The sequence below is a fragment of the Theropithecus gelada genome, chromosome 6 (assembly GCF_003255815.1).
Source record: "Theropithecus gelada isolate Dixy chromosome 6, Tgel_1.0, whole genome shotgun sequence".
In the NCBI taxonomy this organism is placed as follows: domain Eukaryota; kingdom Metazoa; phylum Chordata; class Mammalia; order Primates; family Cercopithecidae; genus Theropithecus; species Theropithecus gelada.
In genome coordinates this window covers 128,816,422-128,842,374 of record NC_037673.1, presented here as the reverse complement: position 1 = coordinate 128,842,374, position 25,953 = coordinate 128,816,422, and the positions used below count along the sequence as shown (strand labels likewise).

At 46.6% G+C, this 25,953-nt stretch overlaps 1 protein-coding gene across 4 annotated transcripts in view; it reads right to left on the bottom strand.

The window, feature by feature from the left end:
- C6H5orf56 (chromosome 6 C5orf56 homolog) overlaps nucleotides 1–25,953 on the bottom strand; it is a 66,634-nt gene that overhangs the window by 31,021 nt on the left and 9,660 nt on the right. The window lies entirely within an intron of this gene.

Here is a 25,953-nt window from a genome sequence, read left to right as displayed (position 1 = left end):
CAAAATATCACTGCCCAGTGGCAGTGCCATGGGTCCCATGGCAGCCTGAGGCTGAGGGCATGAGAGGGCAGGAATGAGCCGCAAGCCTAAGGAGCCACTCAGATGCCAGAGGCTGATTTAGTCCTATGACGTGCCTGCCAGGTCTTGAGTTTTCCTCCCCTGAGGCCCTGATCAGTAGGAAAACAATAGGCCTCTCCCATAAACCCAGAGAAATCCAAGGGGATTCCCCATCTCAGCAGGAAGAGGGTGTCACTCTCTGACCCCAGAACAGAGACCACCTCCATCCTCCCTTGAAATCCCCTGGGGAAGCTTCTCCTGCCCTGCCTCCCTGGGGAAAATATTAGCACGGTCAGGCCTTCAATCTCTCTTTGGGGAAGGGCTGCCAGGGAATGCTCGGGAAACAGAAGGTTCCATAGGAATAGCAGGGCCTCTCCTATCCCTGACCCAGCCTTGCCCTTAAATCCTCAAATTCCCCACAGGGGCTGGCAGAGACAGTCTATGCTCCCTGTAAGAGGATGTCCTGAGGGCTAGTGAGTTCTAGGGTGAGGTAAGAAGCCACCAGATGAGGGTTTGAATCCTGGCTCTGACATTCCAGCCTCGTCTTGGGCAAGTGACTTCACCTGTGGAATGTGAGCTCCACGAGGAAGGAACTTAGATTTGCGCCCCTTAGCATTCAATAGGGGCTCTATAAATACCAGGCCAAGCCAATGCATGATCCTTTCTGAGCCTCAGCTGCTCATACGTAAAATGGATGACACCTATCTCACAGGTTTGTTGTGGGGACTAAATGAAACTTAATACAGTTAACACTCCACTGTTTAAGAAACATTAGAGCCCAAAGCCCTGGAGGGCTACTTCCACCAGGCCCCATGCTTTGCAGTCTCCTCCTGGGCAGAACTGGTTTACCTCCACTCTGCTACTACCACACCCCAGACATACCTCTGGTGTAGTACGCAACACATTGTGTGTGTACTTGTCCAACTCCTCCCTGAAGCTTCAGGGCAGTTAAAGACAATAATTTTGCCTCTCCATCGTCTGTGCCTCTGAGTGACACTATGAAGTAAGCAAGGGCATTATTTCCATTCTACAAATGAGAAAACTGAGGCTTAGAAAGATTAGATGACTTGCCCAAGTCACACAGTGGAGAGTAGGAGAGCAAGACCTAAACCTGGTTCTCATTTCTGGGCCTGAGCTCTGTAAACCAAAAATAAAATTCCAAGGCACCCCCAGCCGTCTGAATAGACCCCTCCTCTCAGCCAAGGGCATTCCAAAGTTAACCTGAAAAACTAGTTCAGGCCATGATGGGAAGGGGAAGCCAGACATGCCTGATTATACCCTCTTCCCTTTTGGAATTACTGACTCTTTAAGACTGATAAGAGATATTTACAATCCATTCTCTCTGAAGCCTGAATGAAGGCTTCATTTGCATAATAAAACCTTGGTCCCCAGCTGGGCAGTGGCTCACACCTGTAATCCCAGCACTTTGGGAGACAGAGGCCAGTTGATCACAAGGTCAGGAGATCAAGACTATCCTGGCTAACACGGTGAAACCTCGTCTCTGCTAAAAATACAAAAAATTAGCTGGGCGTGGTGGTGGGCACCTGTAGTCCCAGTTACTCAGGAAGCTGAGGCAGGAGAATGGCGTGAACCTGGGAGGTGGAGCTTGCAGTGAGCCGAGATTGCGCCACTGCACTCCAACCTGGGCAACAGAGCAAGACACTGCCTCAAAAAAAAAAGAAAAAAGAAAACAAAAAACAAAAAACAAAAACCTTGGTCTCCATGGCCCCTTATAATAACCCAGACATTCCTTTCTGTTGCTTTCTATTGATAATAATTCTTTCAACCAATTGTCAATCAGAATAATCTTTGAATCCATCTATTACTTGAAACCACCCCCACCCCCCAACTTACTTATCCTGCCTTTTTGGACAGAACCAATGTACATCTTACATGCATTGATTGATGCCTATATCTCCCTAAAATGTATAAAACCAAACTGTGGCCTGACCACTTTGGGCACATGCTCTCAGGATCTCCTAAGGGCTGTCTCACAGGCCATTGGTTACTCATATTTGGCTCAGAATGAATGTCTTCAAATATTTTACAGTTTGACCAACAGCTCTATTCTAGATGATTCTCTTGCAAAAGGGAGTTGGTGGTGAGAAGGAAGCGAGCCAATTCTCATGTCCCTGAGGAAAAAGGCAGGCAGAGCTTCGAGAGGAACGAGGTGCCTGGGGAGGCAGCAGGGCACTGCACTCACCTCAGCCCCATCCTGTCTCCCCGTGGATCATCGTGCATGCAGCAGCTGTGACCCCCAGAGGCCTCTAGTTTGGCATAGGCTGAGGCAAAGGGGGCCCCCAGATTCCCTCTACCGGTGTGGAGCCCAGTCAGCAAGGGGACTGGGGATCTGCAGCCCAGAGTTGACTATTGTGGCCCCAGCAGCAGGATGATGGCTGTAGAGCACCTGCTCAGGAGCTGGCCTATCTCCAGCTATGGGGCAGGAAGGCTCCCTACCAGACCACACGCATCTTGATGCACTCACCCCTGTGAGCCCAGGACCCCTGCGATACCTGCTGAGGTGAAGGCTGAATGAATGAGAGCTCCCAGCCTCCAGCATCAGGGTGAGTTAGGGAGAAGCAGCAGCTAGACTCAAGCCAGGGATGCAGAGGGAGGGAACAGGCACCAGGTAGGAGGGTTTTAATGTCGCCCACCTCTTATTATGTTGTATGTTTCTGGAGGATGGGTCCATGGCTGATCCATCCTTGTGTCTCTACCACAACCAGTAGACTACTTTACAGAGAATTGATAGTAAGTACAGCTTATTGAAGGTGTAACCAAAGCCAGTATACAGGATGACAGATAGCATCCACCTTGCATGTCTGGGTCATCAGGGAAATGGCCAATGTCCAGTGTGTCCTGACCAGGATGGTTCTGACAAGGATATCCATAGCATCCATAGAGGGTGCTCCCTCCCCAGGCAATGAACTCTCCCTCCGGCACTCCCTCCTTTCTTTCTTCCTTCCTTTTTTTTTTGAGATGGAGTCTCACTTATTGCCCAGGTTGGAGTGCAGTGGCACGATCTCGGCTCACTGCAAACTTCACCTCCTGGGTTCAATTGATTCTCTGGCCTCAGCCTCCCGAGTAGCTGGGATTATAGGCAGGCACTACCACGCCTGGCTAATTTTTGTATTTTTAGTAGAGATGGGGTTTTGCCATGTTGGCCAGGCTGGTCTCAAACTCGTAACCTCGGGTGATTCTCCTGTCTCGGTCTCCCAAAGTGCTGGGATTACAGGCATGAGCCACCGCTCCCAGCGCACTCTCCCTTTCTTAGCCAAAGAGACACCACTTGGAGGAAACTACCTGGATCTAGGTGCTTCCCTAGTGAAAAAATGGACTGGGGATGTGGTATAAATCCTTGCCCCTGGGAATCTGGGAGGGACCTAGAATATGAGAAAAAACAAACAAACAAACAAAACAGACCAATTATCTCTTTATTGAGACCAAAAGGCTGCTTTTGCCTGAATGGTCAGATTGGCTGATTCCTCTTCCACCTGCCATCTCCATTGCATGCATGGCTACAAATAATCCTGATGCCGCACATTTAAAATAGTGCCTTGTTTCAATCGCTTCAGTCTGTCAGTATAAACTGTGTCTCCCTTGGCAGGTATGCTGTGGAGGACAGTGCAGGGCTTGTCTCTGTAGGACCAAACTCAGTACGAACTTATCACCTGCCTGTGTGTACAGCTTTAAGCTTCAGGTAGAGGATGTCATAAACCCTGGAGTGGGACATCCCTAGAGACCAGGTCATTATACCATGTCCATCTATTGAGGCCCTAAATTAAGTTCACAGAATTAGGCCTAAACTCCCCAGACAGTAGCCAAAGGTCTCAGACTCTGGCCCACTCCACCTGTCCACACCTGCCTCTCATCTTGACCTTCACTCACTTAACACAGTGCCCAAAGGGAGGTGCAGTTGACTGGACAGGCTGGCTTTGGCTTAAGCCAGGGGTTCTTAAAGAATAGTCCCCAGACCAGCAGCATCAGCATCACCTGGGACTTGTTAGACCTCCTGGATTGGAGCCTGTGGGGTGAGACCCAGCAAACTGTGTTTTAACAAGTCTAGGTGACTCTGGTTGCACTAAAGTTTGAGAACCACTGGGTGAGTCATTCTCTGAGCCCAGCTTGCCCTTCTCAGCCATTTTCTGCCTATTGTAATCTCAACCACCTTTCGAAGTTCAGCTCAATACCATCTCTTTCGGGAAGCCCCCATAGTCCCCCAATTACTTGTGAAGGCCTCTTCCTCGAACTGACAGCACCTTTGTCACCCCATCCCCCATTCTAGCGAAAGACCTTCATTTCTGCTTCTCCTTTGCAGCATGTATTTTCTGCTTTGTTTTATAGTAAACTTTGAGCAGTTGTTAACTGCCTTCCCACACCGATTCCCCTCTAACACACAAATGTTACTCTATAAAGGCCATGTCGTACTTCACTCATTCTTTTTTATTTTGTATTTTTGAAACAAGGTCTTGCTCTGTCGCCCAGCCTGGAGTGCAGTGGCATGATCTTGGCTCACTGCAACCTCTGACTCCTGGGCTCATGCCATCCTCCCACCTTGGCCTCCCAAGTAGCTGGGATTACAGGCCCATGCCACTATGCCTGGCTAATTTTTGTATTTTCAGTAGAGATGTTGGCCAGGCTGGTCTCGGTCTTGAACTCCTGGCCTCAAGTGATCCGCCCACCTTGACTTCCCAAAGTACTGGGATTACAGGAGTGAGCCACCGCACCTGGCACAATTTGCTCATTCTTTGAGTAAACATCCGCTGAGGATCTGCTCTACATGGCGGGGGCTGTGCTAGGCACTGTGGTTCAGACAAAGGTGCACCCTTATCCTTATCATCCAGGAGCCAGTGGGGGAGAATGGCAAGGTGGCTGGCAATTGCAATACTTTGAGTTGCACTGAGACAGAATACTTCTGACCACAGGGGGCCCCCTCATGCCCCTCCCTGTCGGGACCTCTGTTCTAACTTCCATCACCAGAGATTAATTTTTTTTTTTTTTTTGAGATGGAGTCTCGCTCTGTTGCCCAGGCTGGAGTGCAGTGGTGCCATCTCAGCTCACTGCAAGCTCCGTCTCCCAGGTTCACGCCATTCTCCTGCCTCAGCCTCCTGAGTAGTGGGGACTGCAGGCGCCCGCCACCACGCCTGGCTAATTTTTTTTTGTATTTTTAGTAGAGATGGGGTTTCACTGTGTTAGCCAGGATGGTCTCGATCTCCTGACCTCGTGATCCGCCTGCCTTGGCCTCCCAAAGTGCTGGGATTACAGGCGTGAGCCACCGTGCACGGCCACCAGAGATTAATTTTACCTGTTTTTGCTTTTTGTTTGAGACAGGGTCTTGCTCTGTCGCCCAGGATGGAGTGCAGTGATGCGATCATAGCCCACTGCAGCCTCGAATGCCCAGACTCAAGCAATCCTCCCACCTCAGCCTCTTGAGTAGCTAGGACTACAGGCATGTGCCACCATGCCCAGCTATTTTTTTTTTAAAGAGACAGAGTCTTGCTATGTTGCCCAGGCTGCTCTCAAACTCCTGGTCTCAAGCATTCCTCTAGTCTTGACCTCCCAAAGTGCTGGGATTACAGGTATAAGCCACCGCACCTGGCCAATTTTATCTGTTTTTACACTTCATATAAAGAGAATCATACAATGTACCTTCTGGGTGTCTGGCTTCTTCCCACTCAACATTATCTGTATGATCCATGTATGCTGTTATGTAGAGACACAGTTTGTTCTTTTTAAAGATTGCTGTGTTGTCTCCCATTGTGTGGATATGACACAATTTAACCATTCTGCTGTTGATGACCATTTGTGTTGTTTCTAGTTTGGGGCTCTTATGAAAAAAGGTACTATTAGACATAAGACAGAAGCATTTTAGTTTATGTCCGCTGGTGGACATTTGTACTCATTCCTCTTGAGTATGTACCTAGAGGTGGAACTCATAGTTTATGGAATGGGTATAGTCTTAGCTTTAGTAGATAGTACCAAATAGTTTTCCAAAGTGATCGTATCAATGTACACTCCTACCAGTATATAAAAGAGTTTGCCAACATTTGGTATTATCAATCTTCAATTTTAGTCCTTTCTGTGGGTATAGAGTGGCATCTTACACATTTTAATTTGCTTATTGGCTATTTATATATCCACTTTTAAGATATTCCTGTTTAAGACTTTTGCCTATTTGCTTTTTTCTTATTGACTTGCAGGAGTTCTTTGGACCTTCTGGATACAAGCCCCAGTCCTCTGTCGGGTATGTTACTGAGAATATCCTCTCCTCTCCCAGTCTCTGGCTTGCCTTTTTACTCTTCTTTTTTTTTTGAGATGGAGTCTCGCTCTGTCACCCAGGGTAGAGTGCAGTGGCATGATCTCGGCTCACTACAACCTCTACCTCCTGAGTTCAAGCAATTCTCCTGCCTCAGCCTCCCAGGTAACTGAGACTACAGGCACCCACCACCATGCACGGCTAATCTTTGTATTTTTAGTAGAGATGGGATTTCACCATATTGGCCAGGCTGGTCTCAAACTCCTGACCTTGTGATCCACCTGTCTCAGCCTCCCAAAGTGCTGGGAATACAGGTGTGAGCCACCGCACCTGGCCGCCTTTCCACCCTTTAATGGTATTTTTGATGAACAAAAGTTCATAAATGTTCAATTTACCCATCTTTTCATCTATGGCTAGTGTATCTTGCTTAATTAATCTTAATTCCAAGAAGTCCAGTTAACAGAAATAACAAAAATTACTAATATTAAAAAAGACAAAGAAGTGAAGGAAAAAATTGGATGGTGGGTGTGGGAGAAGGACTGCATCAGATCGTGAGAGTGTGTTCACTTGACTGTGCTGTGCAAAGCCCGGGCCTTGTCCTGTGTTGTGGTATGGATGGGAGCTGAACCTCCAGGCAGTGCAACAAACATGCGCCCTGTTTGGATCAGATGCTGTGCCAGATGGTGGAAAGGGCTCTGTGGGGTGTAGGGGGATCCTGGCTCACTGGCTTAAGAGAAAGATCACTCCTTTTCATGTGTGTTAAGCTGGGTCTGACCCCCAAACCCTGGAGATTCCCTTTAGTCCAGGCCCTGCTCCTCTGTGCCAGAGCCTGCAAAGACAGCAGTGCTGACACTTGTCCAGCTGGCTCACAAAGGGGAAATTCTCCCCTCCTTGAGTCACCACATAGACAGGAGGAGCTTCAAATAACAAGCGCTGGACTCTAAACGATCCCTATGCTCATTTCACTATGCTGCATCACTTTCAAAATCCCCTGTGATGCTTGTGGATGAAGTCTAGATCCAGAAACTTTCCCCATGTTTTCCCCAGTTTGAGTAGAACAATACCCTGGGAGTCACAAGCTACATCATACAACTGACTTCCCCCCCAAAAAAAAAAAAAAAAGAGAGAGAGAGAGCGAGATCTTGGACTCAAGGTTATGAGTTTGCAGTGCGGGGTCCTACCCCCACCTCTTCTGCTGGGAGGTGATAGTAGTAGGCTTGCCAAGAGGACCTCAACCTACCAGATGGACGCAAGCTGCCATCCACCTTCCCAGCATAAAGCCAGCTCCAGCACCTCTGGGGCAGTTTTCTTCCTATCCAGGGTCAAGCTCTTGGCGGCTTAGAGATGCAGTGTGCCAGTCCCAACACCATGGCTGTGTATCACTGCAGATGAAGGCACACCTTTTTTCCAGGACGCGCAGTGACCCCATTGGCAGCAGACACTCATTTCTGATATTTTTGTATGCCAAGTCTTGGGTAAAACAACCACGTGATCTCTTAGGGACCCAGGTTCCTTGTTTGTCCCTGTTCCTCGCCCCTTACCACCACTTTTTCCATGTGCCACCCTCTCATAACAACTCAGAAGCCCAGGGTGGAGTCAAAGGGGTCTTTTAAATCCCCTAGGGGCATATGAAATTCTGGATGTTTGTGAATTTTCCTGGGGAAAGGGTCCACGTGTGCCATTAGATTCTGGAAGGGGTGTGGGACCTCAGAAAAAGGTAAGACCCACTGGACCGAGTCCTCTTTAAATGGAAGTGCATGGATCAGTTCGATAAAATTAATTTACAGTAATGAGCTATGTATCTTTAGCTAACTGCACTTCCAAAAAGACACCCGGGAAGGGAGAACACTTAACTAAAATTATATTTCTTTTCTTTTTTCAGATGGAGTATTGCTCTTGTTGCCCCCAGGCTGGAGTACAGTGGCGTGATCTCAGCTCACTGCAACCTCTGCCTCCCTGGTTCATGTGATTCTTGTGCCTCAGCCTCCTGGTTAGCTGGAATTAGAGGTGCCCACCACTGTGCCCAGCTAATTTTTGTATTTTTAGTGGAGATACGGTTTCACCATGTTGCCCAGGCTGGTCTTTAACTCCTGACTTCAAGTAATCTGCCCACCTCGGCCTCCCAAAGTGCTGGGATTACAGGCATGAGCCACTGTGCCTAAAATTATATTTCTAATGACAAAACTGAGGTACAGCTCATACCTAAATAGAGGGGAATGACATTACGCCACTCCCACCACTACACAAGACCAATTTTTCTGGTCTAGATGACTTTTTGGAGGCTCCTGGAGCAGGAGCAAGGGGTTAGTGACTACGATGTGTCGAAAGAGGCACAGGTATTTCTCAGACAAACCTCAGCTATTCCAGCTTGAGAGAAGGAAACATTCCCAACATAATTTTGGGGCCCAGGGACCCTGTTTCCACCATCATATCAGATTGTCATATGGAAAGGGTGTGCCTAGAGCACACACTCCCTCCCGAAAGGGCTGAGTCCCCAGAAGACCTATGTCTGCTCCATCCTGGGTCCCTGCTCTCTCCTGGTGACAAGATACAGCTGCCTGTATGAGTGGCAGTCTGGGGCCTCCTCCTCCCTCCCTCTGCACCACCCCACTCCTCCCTCCTTCACTCCCCACATACACACTGGGTTCTTCCTCCCCTGCTGTCTCTCAAGAAGCGGGCCCCTGCCCCCACTCACAGTCAGAAGGAAGTGATTCTGCAAGGCCTCCCAGGGACTCCCAGGATTGGCTCAAGGCACCAGATTGTTAAATAAGTGGGATTTTTTCAGTGTTTGTAGAAACTGTTGTTTAAAAAGATATAACCATCCAAACTGTTTATGTAACCCTTGGGAAGTCTCAACAGATATGGTTTCCTATTTATAACTGTGGCCGGGACTTAAAAAATACAAGTGGAGGGGGACTGTCAAAATCGGAGAAGTTGTCATGTTACAGTTGTAGGCTTGCATAACTGAGTTCGTATTTTGCTCTAATTTGAGACGTTTCTTTTTATTCACTTTTCTCCTTTTCTGGCTTTCTCTTCCTTTGTTGTCCACTGCTGTGCACCACACACTCCCGACATTTTCCGAGAACATCATAACTATTTCTCTGAAGTGAAGGTTCAAAATAGGGGTTTTTAGAATGACCAAATAATAATGAATGCTAAAATTCATTTCAAAGCCTAGGACTATTCTATTCGTACTGATATTCCTAGTCTATTGTCATGCGCATCTGTCCGTGTGAAGAGACCACCAAACAGGCTTTGTGTGAGCAGTAAAGCTTTTTAATCACCTGGGTGCAGGCGGGCTGAGTCCGAAAAGAGAGTCGGCAAAGGGAGATAGGGGTGGGGCCGTTTCATAGGATTTGGGTAGGTAAAGGAAAAGGAATTTCACAAGGTAATGTCATCAGTTAAGGTAGGAACAGGCCATTTTCACTTCTTTTGTGGTGGAATGTCATCAGTTAAGGCAGGAACCGGCTGACTGGATGTGTATGTGCAGGTCACAGGGGATATGATGTCTTAGCTTTGGCTCAGAGACCTGACATCTATGAAGATAACATAGCTGTCTTCTCCCCCCAGCCCCTACACCTGCAGGTGTCTGCTCTGTCTCTGGGTTGTCCGCTCTGGAGGCAGGTGTCAGACCACCTGGTCTCACTTTCCTGGGTCCAATCTCTGGATCTATGGCAACAGAATCCACAGGTCCCTATTCCCATACAGGGGGAATGCAGAGTTGCTGGGGAACAATCACAGTGCAAAGCTGAGATCTGGGCTTCTTTCTAGAGCCATTCTGAGGTCTTCATCACTCACACCAATAATCCAACTAAAACCTGGCTCTTGTAGGAACACATCCTCTTCTTTATTAGGGAGGCTGTTCTTTGAGTTAACATAGTAGCAGCTTCATTCACAGATCTTTCTGGCAATAAAGAATCTGATGAGAGCTATGCCTCCACCAAAGGCACAGTTTGATAACACTTTGGGGAAGGCTGGTTCATAACTCCTGAAGAAGAGTCTGTGATAAGAACCTCTGGCCCACAGGCTTCTTCACACTGCACAACCTCCAAAAATCCCTAACCACTGCTAATAGCTAGAAGAAGGATAGTGACTGTTCCCAACACAAAGAGATGACAAACACTTGAGATGGTGGATATGCTAATTACCCTGATCTGATCACTGTACATAATATGTACTGAAACATCACTCTGTACCTCATAAATATGTATAATCATTATAACACATAATAATTATGAGGTCCCAGACAATGATAATACATAATAATTATACATATTTATGGGGTACATAGTGATGTTTCAATATGTATAAATTGAAGTGGTTTCAATTATGTATAAATTTTAACTACATTAAAAATTAAAGAAAAATAAATTTTAAAAAACAACAACAAAAAATTCTTAACTGCTGTCAAGCTAGCACTGACAACCGAAGCCTCAGCCCAGAACCTCTCTGCTTCCACCTGTGCCAAGCACCCTAAGAGGGAAGGCAGAGGCACACAGCCCTTACACCTTGGAAGGGTTTCCTCTGAGGGCCTCACAGATTGAAGGGGTTGAAGATGAGTGGAGGGTGTGGCCACCTCAGCTCTAGCCTCCTTCTGCTGAGGGACAGTACCCAAGGAACATCCTGGTAGATCCAAAGGAAGGTGGAGAGTCCCTCTCTGTCCTCTCTACCCACCTCATCCCCACCAAGCCCTGATGTCACTCCCTGCTGTGCCCACCCCGGAAACCCTTGACCACTTCCCACAGGTCCACTCCCAGGGAAGTTCTTTAACTGGTGGGTGTGGGAAAGAGGAAGAGGAAAAATATCATTTCTACCTTCCCAACTCCTTGTATCCCATGAGCCTCCAGTATTAAAATGATTACCCATCTGACCTGGAACTCTCATCCCGGGTATAATAATGGCTCTTTTTATACCCATAAGGAGAATGGGTAATGAAGAAACGCAAAATCCCAACTCATGAAAATGTGGTTGAAAAAGGGAAGACCCATAAAAGTTCTCATTTGTTGACCAGAGACAATAAAATGATTACTTAAAACAACAACAACAAAAAAAAACCCCCACCTCTGGGGTCTTTCCAAATAATGGAGGAAAACAAAAACAGGGGAAGATGTGCTCTAGTCTTAGAACTCCAATGCGGCCCCAGACTGGTGAGCCCCAACAACAGTCAATCCCCATCCTCAGCAGCCTTCTGCCCACCTCACCCCACCAATACGAGGTCCCAGACAACTCAACAAACACTCATTGACCATGTACCGTGCACTTCCAACCATTCCAGGAGTTGGAATTCTGCAACCTCAAGGTGCTTTGGGAGGAGCAGGGAAACAGCTCAGTCAACATGAACTGTGTGCTGACATTTTGCTAGGTTTAGAGGAGACAAAAATCTGAGAAAAAACAGCTAAGAATACTCCAACCTGGGAAGTACTAATCTACACATAGCACCAAAGGAGCAACGAACAATTAATTCTACATGGTGAGGTCAACCAGAGAAGGTGTTTGTTTAAGTTGGGCCTTGAAAGCACATAAGGATTTTGCTGGGTATAACTGGGAAGGAGTGGCATTCCAGGCAGAAAGAACTGAGTGAGCAAAGGTCAGGGTTGGGGGTGGAATGGGCAGTTGGTTGTGTGTGATACGCCGTGTAGTCAGGCCAGTGTTGCCAGAACACAGGGTCGGAGCGCAAGAACAAAGGAGGTAAGGCTAAAAGGCAGGCTGCAGTTTATGACAGCCAAGAACACATGCCATTCAAAGGACCTGTTGCATGGAGTGCAGACAGCTGACAGGCTGCAGCCTCGGATCCACCGCACCCTTCAAGTCAGACCATGTTGCCTCCTGGGTGGCCCCCAGCCAGTGGCAAAACATGGCAGGATTGCTCCGGCCTGTCCATTTCTGCCCGAAGTGGGACTCTTCCGCTGGGCAATCTTTGGCTGGAACTCCCTGCTGGGCTGGTTGAGACATTCTTACACAGCAAGAATCACAGTCTGATGCTCTTTCAACAGAATTATCCTTCCCTCCCTTGCGTCCCAGGAGTTAGATCCGGACTGCAGTCTGAAAGCTGTCTTTTCTCTCCATACTTCTGCTCCTTTCTCCTTTATCTTTCATAGGCATTAGCTCTTCTTCCCCCCAATAAATCTTCTGCACTTTTCATTCTGTTTTGGTGTCTGCTTCTTAGAGGACTCCAACTGGGAAGGACCTTGGATGAATGTTTGGGTTTTGCTGGCAGTGAGGAGCCATTGAGGTATTTTAAACAGGGTAAGCCATGGTCAGATCTGAGTTTCATAAAAGCAATTCTAGCACCAGGGTGAAGAGCCGGGGGGTGGGGGAGACAGGGAAGCAATGGGCAATGAAAAGACCATTTAAAAGGATGCTGCATTGATTGGTACAAGGTTTCAACAAGGGGCAACTGGAAGTATATACAACTTACTATGTATATATCCTTTAACTCAACAGTCTCAATTTTAGAAATCTATTTTATAGAAACACTAGCACAAAAGCATAAAAGTATAAAAATGAGGATGTAGTGGCCTATAAATGTTATCAGGACATTGGAAAACTTCGTGGTCATCTGTAGGGGAGGAGATGAAATAGCTGTACATCTATGTGGTAGAATACACACCAAGTAGTCTTTAAAAAGAAGACAGCAGGTCTCTATGTACTGTCATAGAGAAATATACACAATAGACTGCTATTTGTAAAAAGCCAGTTGCTAGCCGGGAGCGGTGTCTCATGCCTGTAATCCCAGCACTTTGGGAGGCTGAAGTGGGTGGATCACCTGAGGTCAAGAGTTCGAGCCCAGCCTGGCCAACATGGTGCAACCTCGTCTCCACTAAAAATACAAAAATTAATTGGGCGTGGTGGCGGGTGCCTGTAATCCCAGCTACTTGGGAGGCTGAGGCCGGAGAAACGCTTGAACCCGGGAGGTGGAGGTTGCAATGAGCCGAGGTTTTGCCACTGCACTCCAGCCTGGGCAACAGAGTGAGACTTTGTCTCAAAAAAAAAAAAAAAAAAAAAAAAAAAAATCCAGTTGCTGTACAAAGTATATAGCATGCTCCCATTTTCATGAACAAAGCTGTGCATATGTATATTTATAAAGATCCACATTTGTTTGTATAAATAAGTCTGGAAAGAGATACATCAACTGTTGACAGAGGTCACCTCTTGAAGGTAGTAGGGCTTTCACTTTTTACTTTCTATGTTGTTTTTATTTTGCTTGGTGCTTTTCTATATTTTCCACTTCTTAAAATGATGAATATGGTTCATTTCTCTTATTAGAACACAAATTTTTAATTTAAAAAGTTTCATATCTACTTGGAAAACCATATAAAAATTATTTATATTGTATTTCCAGAGAAGAAATAACAAAAAGCTCCTAGAATAGTTGGGAAGACTGTCAGCGGCTGGGTCAAGGTAAACAGAAATTAGAGATGAGCTGGAATAGAACCGAACACAGGGTGGTGAAGATAGAAGCTCCAGAAGAAGCCAAGAGTGCTATCTTGAGTAGTGGGCAGGTGACCCACAGAAGGGCAGTGGGTGGGAAGTAGGAGTGAGAGGGGTCTATGCTGAATGTGCCAGCCTTCAGGAGGCTCAGGCCAGGACAGGGTGTATAAACAGGAGGTGACGCTGGCTCCTGCTTTAGAACTCAGGAGAGTATTTAGGCCTAAACACTCATGACCTACAAAAGATTAAAAACTTACTAACAGTACTCACCAATGGACTAAAATGCTAATGGTAAACAGTGAAGTCATTGAAAAACCAGAAAAATATTGGTGAATACTTATCTAAGGGGAGAAGAATTTTGGATAAAAGAGCAAACAGCATTTTAAAGGACTAGAAATTTTAGCTATATTAAAAACAAACACTAAGACTTTAAAAACAGAACTCATAAACAAAATCAAAAGGCAAGCAAAAACAAGGGATTATATTTACAGCAACAGTGACAGAAAGGACATGTCCTTCATATATAAAAAACATATGGCTGGGTGTGGCTCACGCCTGTAATCCCAGCACTTTGACAGGCCGAGATGGGCGGATCACTTGAGGTCAGGAGTTTGAGACCAGCCTGGGCAACATGGTGAAACCCTGTCTCTACTAAAATACAAAAATTTAGCTGGGCATGGAGGCTTGCACCTGTAAGGCCAGCTACTCAGGAGGCTGAGGAAGGAGAATCGCTGGAACCGAGGAGGCAGAGATTGCAATGAGCTGAGATTGCACCACTGCACTCCAACCCAGGAGACAGAGTGAGACTTCATATAAAAAAAAAAAAAAAGTGAAAAACAAAACAACAACAACAACAAAACCCAAAAAACACAGATGAATTTTTAATCAGTAATAAAAATACATGCTCCAAAGAAAAACAGCACTGGAGCTGGGCATGGTGGTATGTGCCTGTAATCCCAGCTACTCAGGGGGCCCAGGTGGGAGGATTGCTTGAGCCCAGGAGTTCAAGACCAGCTTGGGCAACATAGCAAGATCCCATCTCTATAACAAACAAGTTAGGCAGGTATGGTGGTGCACAGCTATAGTTCCAGCTACTCTGGAGGCTGAGGTAAAAGGACTGCTTGAGCCCAGGAGTTTGAGGCTACAGTGAGCTATGATTGTGTCACTGCACTCCAGTCTGGTTGACAAAGCAAGGCCCTGTCTCTTAAAAAAAGAAAGAAAAAGAAAAACAGCATTGATTATGGTATTTTGTATTATAAACATTATTTTGTATTGGTTAAAATTTTGTTCAGTTACATAAAACAGAAAACAACAGCGGTTTAAATAAGATGGGAGTTTATTTCTTTCTCGCATTGAAAAAAAAAGTCCAGAAATGGTCAGTTCAGGGCTGGTTTGGTGGCTCCAGGTGTCACCAGGGACCTACGCTTCTTCTGGCTCATCCTGCCCCTATTCCTAAAGTGCAGCTGTCATCCTCATGTCTCGTGGTGGTTGCTAGAGTGATAGTCACTGCATCCTCATTTAAGAAAGTAAGATGGAGAAAAGAGGGTGAATAGAGGGCACACCCCCTCCTGTTAAGGAGCTGGCTTCGAAGTCCCATATGACACTCCCTTGCATCCATTGTTCAGAACTCAGCCACATGATCATACTTAGCTGCAAAGTTGCCAGGGGAATATAGTTTTTAGCTAGGTGGAAAAGGGATCAGCAAAAAATTGGTTTTGTTACTAAGAGAGGGAATGGATACTGTAGAGCAATGAGCAGTTTCTAACATACATGTGAACAAAATTATGAAACGAAATACATATGTAAAAGATTTCAGGATCAACCTTACCAACAGTCAAATATAAGTGAAGCAGGCCTTTTATGGTCTTGTCTGGCTAAGGTATTGAAGAGCTTGCCAGACAAGTCGTGAAGACAGTCAAGAGCTGACTGTCTTCATAAGAACCTTGGGACAGTGCACATGAACAGAACAGAGTTTCAGGGTAAAAATGGCCCTTTCTACCCAACTGGGTAGCTCAGGGACCCAAAGGCAACTTCCTGGCTGTTCCCCCAAAGTCTCCCTCCAACTCCCAAGTGACATCAGATTCTGTAAATGCTGGGAAGTAGAGAAAATTCTGTACCCAGGGATTCTCTAACTAAACTACGGCTAAAATTAAATTTTAGGTGTTTTTGAAAGTTCCTTAAAAAAAGTAATATCCTCATGCAAACTGACTCAGCAGTTTCAGAACTTAAAAAAAAAAAAAAAAAAAAGAACCTCTGTCATGTTCTTGGGGTATCACAAATTAAACAAGAAAACCAGCCACTAAAATAAGGACCAGTGTTTGGATACTACACGGTGGTGATGTTAGGCAACCTCAAATTATGTCTTCTGGCAAATTCAGGACTTTACGTGAGCTCCCACAGATGGTGATGTCAATGCCACCACCCTTCAGAAGGCACAGAGAAGGAAGGTGCAGAGCACACAGCAAGTGTGGACTCCACAGGCTTCTGAAGTTCACAGGCCTATTTTGAATAGTTAGTGTGCCTTTCTCCATCCAGACCACCACCAGTTACCTCTCACGATTTATTTGAAAGCACTTACTTCTAGTGTTTGCTCTTTTTAAATGGTTATTGATTGGGAAAAATACCAGAGTAAACTGATGTTTCATGGCACATACCACCACATCTCTGGGGGAGACGATCTTTAGGGCGTGGGAAGCTATGTGATATAATGACGAAACGCGCCCATGCTTTGGAATCAGAAACACCTGGATTTGAGACCTAGCTCTGTGGTTTACCAGCTGTGTGTTCTGGAACAAGTTATTACGCTTCTCTGGGGCTCAGGTTCCTTGTCTTAAGATGGGCTAATACAGTGCTTACCTCATCGTATCATCAAGTTGGGTAGGAAACAGATGGTGAACTTGAACTGGGACTGTTTACAAAGATGTGGGGAGGGCTTAGGGAAATGAAGATGAGACAGTGAAGCATTTGGGGCTAGCAACAATGGGGAGCTGTTACCACTCCTAACCTGAAGTTATGAAAGAAGGGAATAAATAGGTAAGGGGACCCAAAGGAGGCAGCTAATTGGAAGGGTGTCAAAAACACCTAAAATTTAATTTTAGCCGTAGTTTAGTTAGAGAATCCCTGGGTACAGAATTTTCTCTACTTCCCAGCATTTACAGAAACTGATGTCACTTGGGAGTTGGAGGGAGACTTTGGGGGAACAGCCAGGAAGTTGCCTTTGGGTCCCTGAGCCACCTAGTTGGGGAGAAAGGGCCATGGACCAAATCTAACCAGAAGCCAGAGGCAAGATAGATGAGCGATGTGGCCCATTCAGGTCAGCCTGCCAGCCCAGAGCAGGCAGAGGATGGAGAGTGGATCTGCAGGAGCAAATAGAAGATTAAACAAAATAGAGACTGTGATGAGGTTAGCATAATGCCTGGAACATAGTAAGTCCACAAATCCTCAACAAATGTTCATTTATGTTGGACTTTGGACTCTCTGTCTGCCTGTTTTGCTTATTGCTTATTTCCTGGTTTTCATCAGCTCACGTATAGTTGAGATAACTCCAAATAATCAAGTATTGTTATCTATATTGGAGTGTTATGAAGTAGTAATGAGTGTATAAAAAAGATAACCAGGGGCTCTGGGGATAAGAGATGACAGAGGGAAACAGAAGAAGGAGAGTAAGTAAGAGAAAAGGATGGAGAAAACTGTATGTTCCCTATGAGGCTGGAATGAATGCAAGATTATCTTACTTTAAAATCAAATCATGCACTTACTGGGATGTGATAACAGTGCATTTGCAATTTTACAGCCCAGTGAGACTTGCCAAAAAGGGATTTTGCAAGGAAGGTCTTCCTGCCCTAAAAACCAAACCTAGTGTTTACTTCTAGATTAATGGGTCTTAACCCATCATGCCTGATCCCCCAAAACCAAGTAGTCAAATGTGTTAACCTGGATGTTTAAATACCTGCATGTTCCTGCCTAGGTGCCTGGGTCAGGTGAAAGTTCTATTCTGATTTGGGAAATGGCTACACTGTGTTGGTCCTCACATGGGATAGCTCCCAGGTAGGAAGGGAGCCCCAGAGAATGGTCTGAACAGTGGCTCATAAACTCAGTGTCCTTTCTTCCAGCCTTTACCAGCTGCTGACTTGGCCCCTTAGGAATCTGTCTTCGTTCTACAAGCTATTCTCCAGTGTCTGGTTCAGGCGCCAGAGCAGAGCATTCCAGGCTTTCTGTGATTGGTCCTGGCCACCTGTTCCATCTCCAAGACCCTCCAGCATCCTTCTCTCATTTGCTTAGCCTATCCTCCAGGCCTTTGCACAGGCCACTCTCTGTGCCTGGGACATACACTCTCTTCCTGGCTAACCTTCCTCAGCCTCCAGGACCTCTCAAGTGTCCTCTCCTCTGGGAGCCTTGCTAGACTGCCCATGGGGAGTTGGGAAGCCCTTCCACATGCTCCTGTTAGCCCTCTTTGATTCTCTCACTCACAGTACTTCCACAGTGTCTTGGTTTCCTGGCTCATCTCTCCCAACACACTGGACACCCCTTGAGAAGAGACTTGACATAGTCATCTTGATTTTAATGTCATCCAGCAAAATTCCTGGCACTCAGAGGGCATGCAATAAAGCTTTAGTGAATGAATGTTTAGAGCGTAATTCAGAAAATAAGCAAAAAAGTGTCACAAACACCGAAGCACCAAGTTAACCAAGCTATATGTTCTAGAACATTCTTCCCCTCCTCCTGTCACTCTAGCTCTCCTGCACCTACAGCAGACAGGACAGAGTCTGCTCTTTCACCTGCTCTTTTCTAGTCTTTTCTTTCAGGTATCCCCTGAAATGCCACTTCCTCAGAGGCTATCCTTGACTACCCAATCCAAAGCAGTCAGTCACTTGATTACACTTCAGTCTATTTTAATTTGTTAGAGAGCACTTACTGCTAGCACCAATGTTTTATTTCTGTGTTTTCTTTCTATCTCCACCATTATGCTGTGGCTCCATTTGAGCAGGGACCTTGTCTGTTCACTATTGTATGCCCAGCACCTAGCACAGTGTGTGGCAGAGAGTGAAGTGTTCATTAAATACTTGTTAAATGAATGCATGCCACTGTTACTGCATGCTGAGTTAATTTGATGTATGGCTTCTATCACTGCTGTCAGATTAGGTGCTCTAGAGAAACTCAGAAAGGGCTGAGTCTCCTCATGACATTGCAGGTTGGGAGGGGGACCTCAGTTCCCTTCCCAGGCCAAAGTGGGATATGCTGCCTGCTTGCAGCTTCCTTGTGGCCTGGACTTCCCCATGAAGGCCAGATGCTGAGCAATCCCAGCCCATGTGTCTGCAGGCTCCTAATACTGAAATGTTCCTCTAGCTTTCTGTGAGAGCAGCTGGAGCCGCCCATTGCCTACACTGATAGAGGAATGTGCCCAGGGCTCCTGGCTGGCCTGACACCCAGCAGGAGGCAGGCACAATGGCCAGCACAGTGAGGACACATCACACTTCTTCCTTTTCCCATATCCCTACGCTGAGAGTGCATGCAGCTGCCTGGTTGGGAGCAGAAACTGGCCTCACTTCCTGGGCCCTGCTGAGCAGACAATGTGGCTCTCTAGCTGTGGCACAGAAGAGGGCAAATCTCTACTAGCTGTGGCCTCACTCCCTGCCCCTCCCATTCCTGCAGAAATTGCTCTACCAGCTCAGCAGAGGGCCAGGTCTGGAATCTCTCACCTGTCCCTGGCCTTTCCTTTAAGCCCTCTGGTTTACTGGAAATCATAAACTGTGAGACACAGCTTTTATCACACCCTGAACAGTTCACTCTTAATATTTAATGCTGGAGGCTAAAACAACCAGAGACACTGGAGGCCTCCTGCTTACTCTCAGTGACTGATGTTTGCACCTGGTAATTGAGGTCAGGTTGCTCCTCTTAAGTCACATGATTTGCGTCAAGGCAGGAAGGTGTCGGGGCCACTTGTTGCAAAGAGACCAGGAGGCAATCACAGAAACGCTGCAAACCAGCCTTGGCAGCAAAGGCTGTGCTTTCATGGGAGCCAGCCCTAGGAGTGTGGAGCTGGGCTGGCAGCTGGTAAATGACCCTCGCGGGGCCTAAATAAACCCCAGCTTTTCACTCAGAGCAAGCTCAGGATGCCTTCCTCCCTCTAAAACACCTGCTGAATTGAATCACTTTCAATCCTTCCTGGAGTAGGATGAGGGATTAGTTAATTAACAAATTATTTAAGTGTACTGAATAGTCATCCAGAAGATACTGGTCACTTAAGGGTCTCCAAATCACAGTGTAGGTCCCATCCTACCCAGATACCTAATCTTGTTCCAGGGGTTGCTTGACCTCAGGCATTTATCTCCTGGTTGTCATGGAATCTGCTCAGATAAACAGTAGCACACCAACCTGGCCCCTCTGCCAGCCTCAGATCCTTCTAAGAGCAGTGGAGCTCCCTGGTGGCCACCAGTCACCTGGGCTCCAGGCAGCCCAACACACATTCCCATGCTGAGGGCTCTCGCATGGCCTCTTTAGGCACAAAGTAGGTGCTCAGTAAATGCTTGTGGCATGAAGAAACCTCCTGGAGTGTGTGAGTTCTCAGGCTTCAAGGCCCCTAGACAAGCAGATTTCTCTCCCCTATCACCATAGTCACCCCAGGGACTGCAGGGCAGGCCGAAATCAGCCAGTGACTCAGCTCCCTGGGCAATTCAGCTGGCCCACAGACCACTTCCTCTGCTCCCCAGCGCCGAAGGGATGCAGATCTGTGAGGAAGGAGCCAGCTGCAGGCACACAGCTCGAGGGCAGGTGGGCATGATGTCTGGCTACCACTCGCACCGGATGCCACACACAGCCAGGGTGGCAGAAAGCCCCACCCACCGTGTGCCAGTGGGACACCACCCTCATGATCTGTGTTTCCAGGTTTCCAACTGAGGACTGAGCACACTCTCAACATGGCTCTCCTAACTGCTCTCAAGGATGGACAGCTGGCCTCAAGGGGACACTGCAAAGGGGCTCTAGGAAGAAGCCACTGTCCCTCCAGACCATAAAAATGGCTATCAGGGGCAGAGCCAACAGTTTTTGCTGTAAAGTTTTCTCAAGAAAATCACAGATTTTCCCCCTCTGTGATGCTCAGCTCACCCTGGAAAGGAGGTAAGAAAGACTAGACTACCTGATCTCTCAAGGTCACCAAATTCAACCACTGTCCTGTTTAAAGGCAGGCAGTACAGAGGCCAGTGTTGGCTCTGGAATGGGACATGTGAAGCCTGGGTCTGCTGCAGGGTAGCAGCGTAGTCTTAGGCATTATTGAAACTGTTTCTAAATTTGGTTACATGAATGAAAGGGGCTAATTTACGTAACACTTTTAGTATACTAAGCCCTCAATATAGCTTAGCTACTTAACTATTGTCTTCTTTGAAGGACGCTGAACTAAACAGAAGAGAAACAGGGAAATAAACAGCATGGCAACCTACATCAACAGAAACTTAATTATTCACCCTGGATAACTGAGTGTGTGAGTGTGACTGCAAATAACAATATAGCAAAGAGAAGTTTGAGATCTTTGACTCAGTCATTCTAGAATCCTGAGTCACAGCAAATGCACAGCCTCCATGAGGCTGAGCCACGTTTGAAAGCTGCTTCCACCCACAGACTGGTAGAGGCCACTGACATGCCTAACAATGATGATGATGATGATGATGATGATGATGATGATGATGATAAAAATAGCTACCACGGGCTACCATGTGCACACATATGTTAAGCAGTTCAAACAGGGTATTTTGTTTAATTCATACCACAAATCTTTGAAGTAAGTATTCTTGTTCCCATTTTATAGAGGTAGAAACTAAGAGTTGAAGAGGCTGAATAATTTTTCAAGCACACTCCCAACTCACCCACCCACAGGCAAAAAGGCAAAGCCGGGATTCAAACACAGGTGTGACTGTGTGTGGACATCTCCCCTGTGCTATGCTGCCTGAAGGAAAATTCTGAGTGGTATTGTTTCTGGGAAAAATCCACCTGTGTAGTCTTTAAACCTACTCTGACAGGAGCAAGGGTCACCACTCTGTATCTTAGACCAGTGGGAACAGGAAACTGTGGAGCAGGCTGGTTAGGGGACAAGCCCAAAGTGACAAAGTTAGCAAAGGTGGACCTGGCACTCAGCACCACATCTGTTTTTCCATGCTCTTAACCACTATAACATACAGAGCCCTTTTACAGAGATCAAGGACATAGGTAAAAGTGTTTTGAAAGCAAAAAAAAAAAGAGGGGAGGGTGCATAAAATAAACATAAATCACCCCCCTCCCCTGCCCGGACATAACTCAGGGAACAGTACCAACCCCCAGGAACCTTCTGTGGAAATTATTCGCAGCATCAGAGACCTCCAACATAGAAATAACCCTCAATAAATCATTTCTTTCGTCCTCTTTCCCTTCAGGCAGGAATAATATTGCTAACTGAATTGCACAGGTGAGACCAGGAAGGTCAAGCAAGGGGTGACCAGCTTAGGCCCTTGGCTGGCAGGTGAGGAGGAGACCGACCCAGCCTCCTAGCTCCTAGGGGAGGAAACAGTGATGACAAAGGCCCTTTCCATGGCCAAGGTGGAGCCCTTTCTACCAAAGTTGAAATGTTTTAATATAATATCCAAGTGCATCTTTTCCAACCTTAAAAACATATTTAATTTCCCTATAAAGTTGGTTGGCACGCTCCTCCTCCTCCAAAGCTCTGTATTAGGCAGGGTTCATAGCTGTACGAACAGTGGTTAGTTCAGCCATAAAAGGGATGATATAGGAAGATACTGGGTCGATCAAAGGCTCTCTGGGAGGGCTGCAGATTTAGAGCCAGTCAGCCAGGAACGATGCCTGAAACATACCTTAGAGCTGGAGAAAGAAAGAAAGAAACCCTACCTTTCTTCAATAGCTGGCAAGGTGGCAAGGTCTGGCCCCATGCAGCCTCGGCTCTTCCCACTCTCCTCTCTCCCTAATGCATCACCCTACTCACTGCTTCCCTATGTTCCCTAAGTTCTATGAACTTGCCATTCCCTCTGCCTGCAACCTAGACATTCACACTGCTAGCTCCCTGGCTAGCTCAAATGCCAGGTTTCTGCACAAATGCTCCTCCTCAGAGAGGCCTTCCTGGACCTCTAGGTCTCTGGCCCTAGTACTCTATCCCCTCTCCCTACTTTCCTCTTCTACTTCACTTCTCCTTAACATTGTGTTACCCACTGGAATGTAAGCGGCATGAGGGCAGGGACTTGGGTTGTTTTGTTCCTTGCTGTAAGCCCAGGGCCCAGGGCCAGACCTGGAACAATTAGGTGCTTAGTTATTTGCTGAATACTCTATGAAGGAACGACAAAGGAATGCATGGAGAACTTCAAAGTTCAACTCCTCCAACTTCAAACTTCAAACCCCCAACTCATCCTGCCTGTGCTGGAGGATTAGGGCAGTAACAGGAATCGACTTGAGCTGTGACTGCAGCTGTGCTGTCACCTTGCCTGGATCCGCATCAGCCCTGCAGCTCCCACTTTGGAGGAGACTTGCCCAGGGACCTGCTCTGAAGCTTCTCTGACAGCCTCTGCAGCTCTTGGAACTTATCTGGGTTGTTGCTGTGCAGACCATGGAGGCCTAGCTCAGTTCCTGCCCCTGCTTTCCTAGAGCCTCATGAAGACAGGGAAGTGACTTACCCAAAGTCCCCTTTCACCCTATAAACAATTCAGCCCAGGGAGCAAGGCTGACACGCAAATGCAGCTATGTATAGACTCAGAGTCATCCAAGGTCAGGGCTGGGTGGAGCCTTGGTCACATGCAGGCCAACCTGTGTCTGGAGATAATGCAAGCCAGTGCAGAGGTGAGCGTGTACATGGACTCTGCAGTCTGGCAGATCCAACCCCCGCCCACCAACTGTGTGACCTTGGAGAATTATTTGAAAAGATAGTATTTGAAAAGCAGATGTAAAATGGAAATAAAAGTTCCTATTTCAAACAGTCAGTTGTCCCCCATTCAGAAGCCTATTACAGTTATCCCTCAGCATCTTTAAGGGATTGGTTCCAGAACAGCCCCTCAGATACCAAAAGCTATGATGCTCAAATTCTTTATAAAAAATGGTGTAGGGCTGGGTACAATGGCTCGTGCCAGTAATCCCAGCACTTTGGGAGACCGAGGTGGGTGGATCACATGACATCAGGAGTTCGAGACCAGCCTCGCCAACATGGTAAAATCCCGTCTCCTCTAAAAATACAAAAAATAGCCAGGCTTGCTGGCACGCACTTGTAGTCCCAGCTACTCGGGAGGCTGAGGCATGAGAATTGCATGAACCTGGGAGGCGGAAGTTGCAATGAGCCAAGATCATATCACTGCACTCCAGCCTGGGTGACAGAGTGAGACTTCATCTCAAAAACAAAAAACAAACAAACAAAAAATGGTGTAGCATAGTCAGCCCTCCGTATCCACAGGTCCACACACAGAACCTGCTGGTATGGAGGGCCAACTGTGTTTCCTATTCTTTTTTTTTTTTTTTTTTTTTTTTGAGACGGAGTCTCCTCTGTCACCCAGGCTGGAGTACAGTCTCGTGATCTCGGCTCACTGCAAGCTCCACCTCCCGGGTTCATGCCATTCTCCTGCCTCAGCCTCCCGAGTAGCTGGGACTACAGGCACGCGCCACCACGCCCAGCTAAGTTTTTGTATTTTTTGTAGAGAAGAGGGTTCACCATGTTAGCCAGGATGGTCTCGATCTCCTGACCTCGTGATCCGCCCACCTTGGCCTCCCAAGATGCTGGGATTACAGGCGTGAGCCACTGGGCCCGGACGCTTCCTATTCTTTATGGTATCAAATTCAAACTCCTTGGCTTGATAGTCAAACTCCCACCACCACTGAAATCTGATTAACCAACCTGTCCAATACAATCTCTCTGCACTCCTCCAAATGATGTTCAAGTTGGACCTAGGTACTCCCTGGTCCTTCTTACACCTGTGTGCCTGGAAACACCACCCACCTTCTTTTCTCTCATCTGAATTTACTAGAGCCCCAGGGGCAGGTCTCATAGTCTTCCTGGACTTAGGTTTTTCTGGGCACTGACTACTGGGCATTCATGATGAGACCTGCCCCTGGGGCTCTAGTATTTGGTGTTACTTAAAGGGAGGAACAAAGTTGTGACTCCCCAGCCAGAACAAAGGATCCTTGAGGGCAACTGTCTGTTGTCTTTTCACGTCTCCCCCAACCAGGCATTAAAACATGCACAGAAATTCCTGCTGACAGGCTCATGTGAAGTTACAGGTTATAATTTGGTGAAAATGCCCCCAAATATTTCCTCTATTTCCCAAGGAAAGGAAAATAAATATATAGAAATTAAATTAAAGACAAACTGAAATCATTCCCATTTCTGCATGCTTGGTCTGTGTGGGGGAAAGAAAAACCCATTTTATCTCTGTCTCCAACCCAGACTTGACAAGTGGAGAAACTCCCTAAAAACAATGCATACCAAAAAAAAAAAAAAAAAAAAAAAAAATCATACCAATTAGTCTCACTTAAAGGTTTCAGGAAGGAAAACACAGTTAAACTGAAAACGGTTAACTGGTGTTTAAAAAAAAGAAACCAGCCCGGAAATGTTTTTAGGACTGCGTCTATCGAAGTCCCTTAGGGACTGATTTGTCCTTCAATACATTCTTCATAGCACCTGCTTTCACCAAAACCCAACAGCCCAACACTAGAGCTTTGTGAGTGAGATGCGGAGTGGAACTGGACATGGAGCTACACAGTTCTGAATCATGTCACCCAACAGCAAGCAACAGCCACATGAAGGATTCCTAGCAGTGCCCTGTGGCCACTACGGTGGGCCATGGGAAGCTGTACAAACAGCAGATGGCATCCTGCAGCCCCAGCTTCTCCTTCTTCCTTGTTCCTCTCTCTGGTCCATGCCTTTGCTTCCCCACTGGCCCACTGGCCAAATACACTCAGAAGAAAAGTCCTTGCACAAGCCTCCACCCAAATTAATTCCACATTCTTTCAAGAGAGGCCTTGAAAGGTACTGAAATTCAGGGAAGCTCTTCACTAGACCCCTCACTGGAATGCCAAGAAGTGATGTAGTGGTCCTTGACATAAGGGCTTATTCTCATTTATGAAACTGAAATTATTTTCTTCTAAGCACAAAGCTAACAAATGTGATCAAAATAGAAAATAAACAATCCTCATTCAAGTGCTCAGAATGCAGCACAAATAGGATCTTGGGATAAATAAGATAGAGCTGTGAA